The following is a 10,100-nucleotide window of genomic DNA, read 5'->3' as shown; positions in this document are numbered from 1 at the left end:
AGCAACTGATGAGTCACTGATTCCACATGTAATATTGGCAATAAATTTGGCAAAGTGCTGGAGCTGTGGGTAACAATGGTGAGGGGTGGTTTATCATGTTTGTTTTAATAGGCAAGCCTAAACTTAAACTGAAGTTGGTCACCAAAAAAAGTCATGCTACAGATTACATTAAACGTAATATGAAGCAAAATTACAAAATGACAAAATTAGCTCTTTAATTTTTGACACAAACTCTGACTCTTTTCACATTTCATTTGCAAACCAGCAGAGGGAGTGAAACACTGCAGCTGGGTGAATACCATCTTAGCTCAAGTCAAAGACAAGACATTCAAATGCTCAGTTGGCATTTAAAAATTTCACTCTTTGACATCTCCTGCAGTGATCTGACACTCTGAATACCGGAATTTCATTCTTCATGAAAGTAATATGAGAATTTCAATTCAGATTAAGGCAAGGCAAGCTTGCATAAGGCATTCAGAATCAGGACAACTTGTGCATTCAGAAGATGTACATATACACAAGATATAACAAGACATACATAAATAGGATTCTAAAAGAGCCAAATCAAGTATTTTTAGTAAAGTGTGGCAAGTCTTAAACCCTGATGTAGTTGTGAAGAACTGAGACTTGGAGTAGTTTTGAATCTTTCTGTGCGTTTGCTGCAGATATCTGTTGCATAAAAAACAGAATGCTGCATCTCCTTGTTTTTAGTCTTGACTCTGTAAGCACATTCTGTTCCAGGCAATGTGAGAGGTCTGAAACAGATCAGAAATGTTTTCTGTTCCTTTATAACCCAACTGTAAGTCCGTTCTTTACAAACAGAGAACCAGTGTGTAATTAAAACATCATCTCCTTCCAAACTACAAAGTCATTCTTACCGGAATGAGACAAGGCGTTATGGCCCGTAGATATTTATCACGCAGACACTATACACTTGCAGACTTTGGTTTTAGGAGTGTGGGGGGGTGGGGGGGTAGAGAGACAGGAGCAGGTGCTCTTCCTGAGGGTTTAACAGGTGTGGGGAGGTATGCAGGTGTCTATTTCCACTCCATTACCTCATATAAAGTACACCTTTATGAACATCACGTCAAGGGTCAATAAATAAAAATACAAACGAAAAATCAACACCTTGCAAAAGATGATTCAGTCCTTCGGATGGATTTTGTTTAGGTAAAAAAAAAAAAAACTTTAAAAAAGTTTTAATTTTTATAAAATAATTTTAATTTAGTTGATGCTGTTTGAGAACTAGTTGCGTTGCTGTCAATTTGGAATTGTAGAGCTATTGCAAACACGATGTGACTGCGATGCAACATTAAATATACAAGTGATAAATACAATTATGTCATATAAATCTATTAAAAGCCTAAAAAAATAAAAGGAAAAAAAGAAAAGCAAACAAATGGATAAGGAAATATTTAACGTGTTGAAAACAATGTGTTAAACAATAGAGAAAAAAGCAACATTCTCTACTGAATTGATGCAACCTGATTGTTTCCCTGTCACTTTGGATAAAGCCTCAGCTTAATGACTAAAGTAAATGTAACTTTTCCCACATAGAACTGCAGTATAAATGTGCACATGCAACCATAAAGCATCATCAGCTCAATCTGATTTTAAATGTTAATGTGTTTCAACGCAATGACTCATTGCTTTACTTTACATTAAGAATCATAGAATCCCATTTTTTAAAACGACTGACAGACAGACATCATCAGAGAAACATGAAGAAATCAGATTTAATGGTCTTTTATGTCATTAAAATGCAAATGTTTCATAAAGCCTCTATTTTGAATAACTATTATACCCCACGATGTGACATAACAAACACTTAGACTATTTATTATGCATCCAGATACTAACAGTTAAATGTTAATCGATTTTTTATTATGTCTGTCATTATCTTCAATCCTGTTGGACTAGAAGGTGTGTCTCAGGACATCCGGTCATCCTGCATAGTGGACAGACCTGTTCACTGGCTCCTGTGTTGTGTGTTGTGTGTGTGGTGTGTTGTGTGTGTGTGTGGGGTTGTGTGTGTGGGGTGTGTGTGTGTGTGTAAGAGAGAAAGAGAAGATGCTTTTAAGAAGCCCCTGAGGATGAATGAATAGATTAACAGGCTGATGCGTGAATGGATGTCTGGAAGAGGCCGACTTGACGATAAGTTTAGCCAAAATTGCTGAATTATTTTCTTGATTACTAGAGTAATAGTGAAATATGTCATTTATATTGTCTCAGAGCTCTTCAAATATCTTGTTTTGTCTCATTAAGACTAATGTTTGTCATTTTGACTGAAGTTTTCAATTAGCTTTCCGAATAGCAGCTGATTCTTTTAGTTGACTACGTGATTAATCGACTAATTGTTTCAGCCTTGTTAACCACATTTTTAAAATAATCAATAAATCTTATTTTCTTGATGAATAAATGAGTCATTCAGGCTCCAAAACATCAGCAAATGTCCAAATTCATACGTCTTGTGATGCTGCAACCAGTGATTTTTTTGTTGTTGTTGTTACCATTTTTGCTTAAAATATGATGCAAATGATTAATTTATGATCAGAGCTGCCACATGTTCTAATCATTTAATCTATTAATTGCTTCATCTACAACCTCTGTATACCTCTGCATCTGTTAAAGGGCAGAGGTAAAAAGAAAACTCGTCACAGTCACAGGCTTTTGTCATTTTGTTGAACCTTTGCATCTCTGGCGGCAAGTTTAAGTGCATGCATTCTAAAAATGTTTTTGCATCCTTTAATTTACAAGAGACTGCATTCTAAAAATGTTTTTGCATCCTTTAATTTACAAGAGACAAGAAGAAGTTTTCTCAGCTAACACGTCCTATAATTTACATTTCTCGCCTTCGGCTCCTTTTGTTAACCCAAAAAGACAAAGCGTTGGTCTCAACACCCTAAATGTTGTTATATTTTGTAGCTACTCTCTGTTTACTATCAACAAAATATCTCTGGTTTCTTTCTCTTCTACCAGTTGCTTGTGATGCGTGGGCGACGTCCACCAACTCTAGAGGAATGTGTGAACGTTAGCTCCCAGCATGGCAGTGTGTATAACTGTCAGGCCAGTTTTAAAAACCAAACAAACCAGCATCCATTTGTAATGACTGAAGAATGCATGCACGTTAAATAGGAACAGGGAATAAAAGGGATGTATTCATTACTATATGGCACAGTGCAACAGGAAGTCATTAATCCATGAGGTGATACTCCATCTTGTCAAGGAATGTGAACACGTTATAAAGTGGTGGTGGAAGAGCAGGCTTTTCCTAAATCCTCTGCAAGTCCAGGCTTGTCGGGAACATTTCTAGCGATGAGTCCTTGAGTGACAATGACAGAAATAAATACTGGAGTGACTATTTGAGTACAATTGAGGACAGCTCGTGACTGTGGGTGTAATAATGAGATTGAGATTGTTGGGCATCCCTCCAGAGCACTGGTTTCGCTGACTTTGTGCGCATCAGCCAAACAGGACGAAGGAAAGATACGTGACAAAAGATATCTGTCTTTGGTCACCATAGTAACACAGATAATGAATATCCAACAATGGGAGAAGGATTTTCATTCATTTAATTTTTATTCATTATTTTTTCCTGTTTGATGTCTGGAGTATCTGGAGTCTCTTGGGCTGGAAAGCAAATTGGATTATTTTAAAATGTGACCAGAGCATGTTTTATGACTTTGTTTGTTGTTAGTGGAACAGTAATTCCTTGATGAGGAGCATCTCAAACAATTTTCAATATTAAAATTTTATCTCAAATTGAATTCAGTTCATGCTGTCTTACAATAACCCTCTTTCATGTTAAACCTCTAAACCTATTTCACGAGAACAATCATTTTCCAGCAACGTTTAAACTCACAGTAATTATCCCTTTTAGCCAACCGTATTCCCGACACATTCATAAAAGAGGCATGCGCCAACACATCTGACTCTTGGGATAGTAATGGAAACAACAAAACTGTGTCCATCTTCCCTTCCTAGTGGCCCTTTGCATGCCCAGCTTATCCAGACCTTCATTGTCCTGTGAGCCGTACCTGACTATTATGTGTGAGAGGAGAATTACAGTGCGCTAATCTCTATAATTACAGATTTGTTGAGTGAACAAAGATGAGAGGTATTTAAAGGCTGTGAATAACATTTCGGCCTTTATTCTTTACAGTCTTTAGACAGGGGACATGTCAGATGAAATGGTATTTATAAATGATTGGGATATGAATACAGATCATATATGATTCTTTAAATTGTGGTCGTGTCTGACATATAATATATAATTAAAATGCCCAGCCGTGAAAAGAGACAAGAACATTGGATTGTTTTATCATCACACACACTTTATATTTTTCCTTCAAGTAAAATTTAAGATATTATTTGAATTTCAGATATAACAAAACAAAACATTGACTATCAGCATTTTATTATCATTTAAGTTATTATTAGTTTTTGTTGTTTCTGGAAGTTCCTTGACATTTTCTCTGATTTCTTTTAATATGTGTTTAAAAAACTATTTCCCTTATATATTGTACATTTTTTTCAATGTAGTATGATCTTATTTAGTTATTTCTGTCTGTTATAGTCTTTTGTTGTCCTTGTTACTCAAGCTCAATACTCACATCATCTGATGTAATAAATCCAAAATCACTGGACATTACAATATGATAAATTCTAAAATGTAATTTCACTTAAATCATTAATTAAAAACATAGTTATGTCACGATTCATTAATATGACTCAGGGCTTCAGTACATGACAACGATGCCCTGATCGCATATCAGTCATAACGCTCCCTAATAGAATGACTCATGATTGAGTAACATTTAAACGGACATTTCTACGTCATTCTGTGTTTTGTATTCATTGAAAATTTTTCCAATGAAGCCAAACCATGAATATCTAACCACGGTGACAAACGACTGAGATGTTGTGAGAACCCACATTCAGCACTTCACATAGTTTGTGGCCTTTTTCTTCTCTCACCTGCAGTTATGAAGAGAGTAAGATAACACTTTGTCTCAACTGTTGACCCCGACGAACTGTATATGTTACACATCTCAGAGTGTCGCAGTGACTTACTGTGTGTGTGTGTGTGTGTGTGTGTGTGTGTGTGTGTGTGTGTGTGTGTGTGTAGGTGTGTGTATGTGTGTGCAAGGTGAGGTGGCGAATTGCTTTGTTCACTCTTTGGTTCTCAACTGTAGACCTTTATGGGATTATTTTGAGAAATTAGTTTATGTGAACAAGATTTACTTCACATTTTTACTTCACGTCAGTGTGCAACTTTTTTTTATACTTTTTGTTTTGGACTGATTTCCTGCCACATTTTGCATTGTGAGACAGTTAACAGTAAGAGGCAACATTAAAATGCTGCTTTTACATTAATGCCAGTCATAATAATCTATGATCATATAATATAATGATAAAACAAGCTGAAAAGGGGTCATTTACTTTTGCTGATAATAATTAGGAACTTTTCCTAAAGTAAGACTTTGACTGCAGTATTGTCTTCTGAAAAGGAGTATTTTCACATCGTCATTACTAAAATACTAAAATACTAAAATACTACTACTACTACTACTACTACTACTACTACTACTACTATCCTAAAATAAATACCAGGATGCTCCAGTGTTGCATTTTTCTAAAACTCTCTTTGTGTATTTACTACTGAGTGAATACTGTACAATTGTATGAGAAGAATGTAAGAACTGTCTTGGAGCGAGGATGTGCAGTCTATGTGCGGTTTTATTTGACTTTGTGTGTAGAACTGTTCATGAATGACCTTACAGACGCAGCCTGCACGCTCCCTAACAACCAAGCTGAGACAAGACGAGCGACAGTGCACAACGTTATCCTGTCTGCCACATGTCATCCCAGACCTAAAAAGCTCTGTCTTTTCTGGGAGTCAGGCTTGTCTATTTGTGTGTGTCTGTGTGTGTGTCTGTGTGTGGTGTGGTGTGTGTGTGTGTGTGTGTGTGTTTGTGTCAAAGAGATAGAGACAGCTCTCGTCTGTCTGAAACCTGAGGCGAGCGAGGAGAGCAGAGCGAACAAAAGCCTGTGTTTAATTTTCTTTTCTTTTTTTTTTTCCTCTGTTGTCTTTGGTAGTTCCTTCATATTTTCAAGCCCTGCAATCACGGCATCTTGTTAGCTTTGGATTCAGGTTAAACTTGTTGCAGGAGACAACTCCCTCCCTCCCTCCCCCCCCTTCCTCCTTCTCCTCACATCTTCTCCAGTCTTCAGTTCACACTCTTGACTTGATTTGCGTTTTCTTTTAAACGAGTGACAAGCCGCATTTGTCTTGAAGGCTGAATGACTGTCTCTCCCTGCCTCCTCTATTCTTCCTGTTCATCCCTTTCTCCCTCATACCCTCCTCTCCTCCCCCATTTTGCACCGGCAGGTGAATTCTCTAAAGTAACACAATAGCAGGTGCATGTCTGCCGGATATGACTCGAAAAGACTGTTTAGATGGACTGTAATAACCCAACCATTAACTCTAGGCTGATTAAAACAGCATTTGATTTAAGCCCTTTATCCCTGCATACAATGTTCCCATTTACATGTTGTCTGAGACTGAACTTAAAGTGCCCAACACATTCAGTAGAGTGAGGTTATTGTTCAAGCGTGAGTGTTTTAGTGATTCTGTTATCCTGTGTTTGGTCTAAATTTAGAGCATGCTACACTATAAAAACTATGACTTTCTAAATGTTTGATTAAAAATTTACCTTTAGCCCGGTTTACATGTTCAGAAAAATCTGGTTGTGCTCCAGTTTCATATTCAAATATTGTCTCAAATTTTCAAATCAGAATATTTCAGTCCATGGAGATGTCAATTTCTGCGGTAAATAACTTCACTTTAATTGCTCCTACAGATCTTTATTTCTGGGATTATTTCACTTTTTATTTACTCATTTTGTCATTTGGCACAGTTCCTGCAGGCTTCACTTCTAATAACAAACGTTTCCGTCTTTGAGAACTTAACACTTCCCACAAAGTAATTTACCTGGTTTGGAGCAAATAATTGCGCTGATATTTGAGGGGACAAATAAAATGTAAATATTCCATTAATATGTAATACACCTAGCTCAGTAATGAGACGTCAAAGAGATGCAAGGCAGTTTAAATTAATTTCCACTTTAATTCTACTTATTCAGTTGGGAAATAATCATGCACTGAAATCACTGGGTCAAAATGGAGCCAATTTAGGTCAATACACCATAAACACAATACAAACTTAACTTTACCTGGTACCCATAGATAGAAAACATGAGACAATGGCTTGTTTTGACCATGTGTTAGTGGTATTCTTAATATTACTGTTGCGATAACTAAAATATGTCATGGTTACAAACTGTTATAATCTACTCTGGCTATTTTAAAACTTACATGTCACTATTTGTTAATAATTGTTAATAATATGTGCATCCTTTGCTGTTTTAAATGTCATTTGCACATCATTTTGTACAACTAACAATACAATTCTGGCAGTTTCAAAATACAGAGGATGAGCTGAGTCAAAATATCCATATTTTAGCTTGAGAAAACAACACAACATTAATATAGAAAAATAACACTAACCCTGAGTCAAAACAACCAAGTTTTGGCGCTATATTGACCTAAACTCTGATTTTTATTATAGTATGATTTTTTTTTATACAAACTTAAATCTTAGCTCTTCTCTTAAACCAAAGTTATTTCAGTTAAAGCTTTTTATAAAAAATAAAAATATGAAAAAATACAATTTAGAAGTATAAGTTCTAAGAAAAAAATAAACAAAAACAATTTTAGGCCACAAAAGTGAACTTTTGACCTAAAAAGAAAATCTGTGAAATAAATCCTCACGGGATTAAATAACAGACAAAGTGATTAATTTGTCTCTGTGGCAACAGACTTGGTGGATCAAGTCTAGAGGTCATAGGTATTGTGCACCAGTACGTCAGCCTTCCTTGTTCCTCACTCCACGATGGGACGCACCCTGCTGCAGCCCTTGAGCAGGGCACGTTGTGATTGTTCCAGAGGATTGAGGAGAAAAGAAGTGCGTGGTTCCTCTAAACCTCCGACGAGCTGAGACATGTAGACTGAAACTGGGCGCGAGACAGAGAAAGGAAAAGGGAGGGAGAGAGAGAGAAATAGATTATGGGGAAGTATCACGGGTGAACATGGAAAATTTTTTCTTCCCTCTAATCAGAGATCAGTGGGTGAAAGTCAGTTTTTCTCTATATTTTTATTTAAACACGTTTGTTCTTTTAACTTTAACTTTAAAAATATATAGAATAAAAATGATAAAAGCATTGCAGATTAAAGGTTGATATTTACAGCTGTATATTTAGTTTAGATTACACATTATAGCAGATTTTGATATTTGCAGATCGCACAAGAAGAAGCAAAAAGACAAAAAACATAAAAACAGATGCAAGATGAAAAACGGGCATGATGCCAGCAGAGAGACAATGAACAAGTATATAACAGCATATGGAAAGGGAATGTGTGTACAAGGAGGGCATGACTGTTTCTGTCTGAGGGTTTCATCACTGAACCCAAGGTGAGGTGGTCTGAACATGTTCCCTGCTTATAATGGGTAATCTAACAATATACAGCTGTAAATATCAACTTTAATCTGCAATGCTTTTATCATTTTTATTCTATATATTTTTTAAGTAAAGTTAAAAGAACAAACGTGTTTAAATAAAAATATAGAGAAAAACTGACTTTCACCCACTGATCTCATTAGAGGGAAGAAAAATTTTCCATGTTCACCCGTGATACTTCCCCATAATCTATTTCTCTCTCTCTCCCTCCCTTTTCCTTTCTCTGTCTCGCGCCCAGTTTCATCTACATGTCTCGCTCGTCGGAGGTTTAGAGGAACCACGCACTTCTTTTTCTCCTCAATCCTCTGGAACAATCACAACGTGCCCTGCTCAAGGGCTGCAGCAGGGTGCGTCCCATCGTGGAGTGAGGAACAAGGAAGGCTGACGTACTGGTGCACAATACCTATACCTCTAGACTTGATCCACCAAGTCTGTTGCCACAGAGACAAATTAATCACTTTGTCTGTTATTTAATCCCGTGGAGGATTTTTTCACAGATTTTCTTTTTAGGTCAAAAGTTTACTTTTGTGGCCTAAAATGTTTTTGTTAGTTTTTTTCTAGAACTATACTCTAAATTGTATTTTTTCATATTTTATTTTTTATAAAAAGCTTTAACTGAAATAACTTTGGTTTAAGAGAGACTAAGATTTAAGTTTGTATAAAAAAAATCATACTATAATAAAAATCAGAGTTTAGGTCAATATAGCGCCAAACTTGGTTGTTGTTGACTCAGGGTTAGTGTTTTTTTCTATATTAATGTTGTGTTGTTTTGTTTGGAATTTGACTCAGCTCATGCTCTTATTTTGAAACTGCCAGAATTTATTGTTAGTTGTACAAAATGAGTGCAAATGACATTTAAAACAGCAAAGATGCACATATTATTAACAATTATTAACAAATAGTGACATGTAAGTTTTAAATAGCCAGAGTAGATTATACAGTTTGTAACCATGACATATTTTAGTTATCGCAACAGTAATATTAAAACCACTAACACAGGTCAAAACAAGCCATTGTCTCATGTTTTCTATCTATGGGTACCAGGTAAAGTTAAGTTGTATTGTGTTTATGGTGTATTGACCTAAATTGGCTCCATTTTGACCAGTGATTTCAGTGCATGATATTTCCCAACTGAATAAGTAGAATTAAAGTGGAAATTAATTTAAACTGCCTTGCATCTCTTTGACGTCCATTCTGAGCTAGGTGTTTACATATTATGGAATATTTACATTTTATTGTCCCCTCAAATATCAGCGCAATTATTTGCCCAAACCAGGTAAATTACTTTGTGGGAAAGTGTTAAGTTCTCAAGACGGAAACGATTGTTATTAGAAGTAAGCCTGCAGGAACTGTGCCAAATGACAAAATGAGTAAATAAAAGTGAAATAATCCCAGAATAAAGATCTGTAGGAGCAATAAAGTGAAGTTATTTAGCAGAAATTGACATCTCCATGGACTGAAATATTCTGATTTGAAAATTTGAGACAATATTTGAATATGAAACTGGAGCACAACCAGATT

The sequence above is a fragment of the Larimichthys crocea genome, chromosome XXIV (assembly GCF_000972845.2).
Source record: "Larimichthys crocea isolate SSNF chromosome XXIV, L_crocea_2.0, whole genome shotgun sequence".
Classification (NCBI taxonomy): domain Eukaryota; kingdom Metazoa; phylum Chordata; class Actinopteri; family Sciaenidae; genus Larimichthys; species Larimichthys crocea.
Note: the sequence above shows the minus strand (reverse complement) of the source record.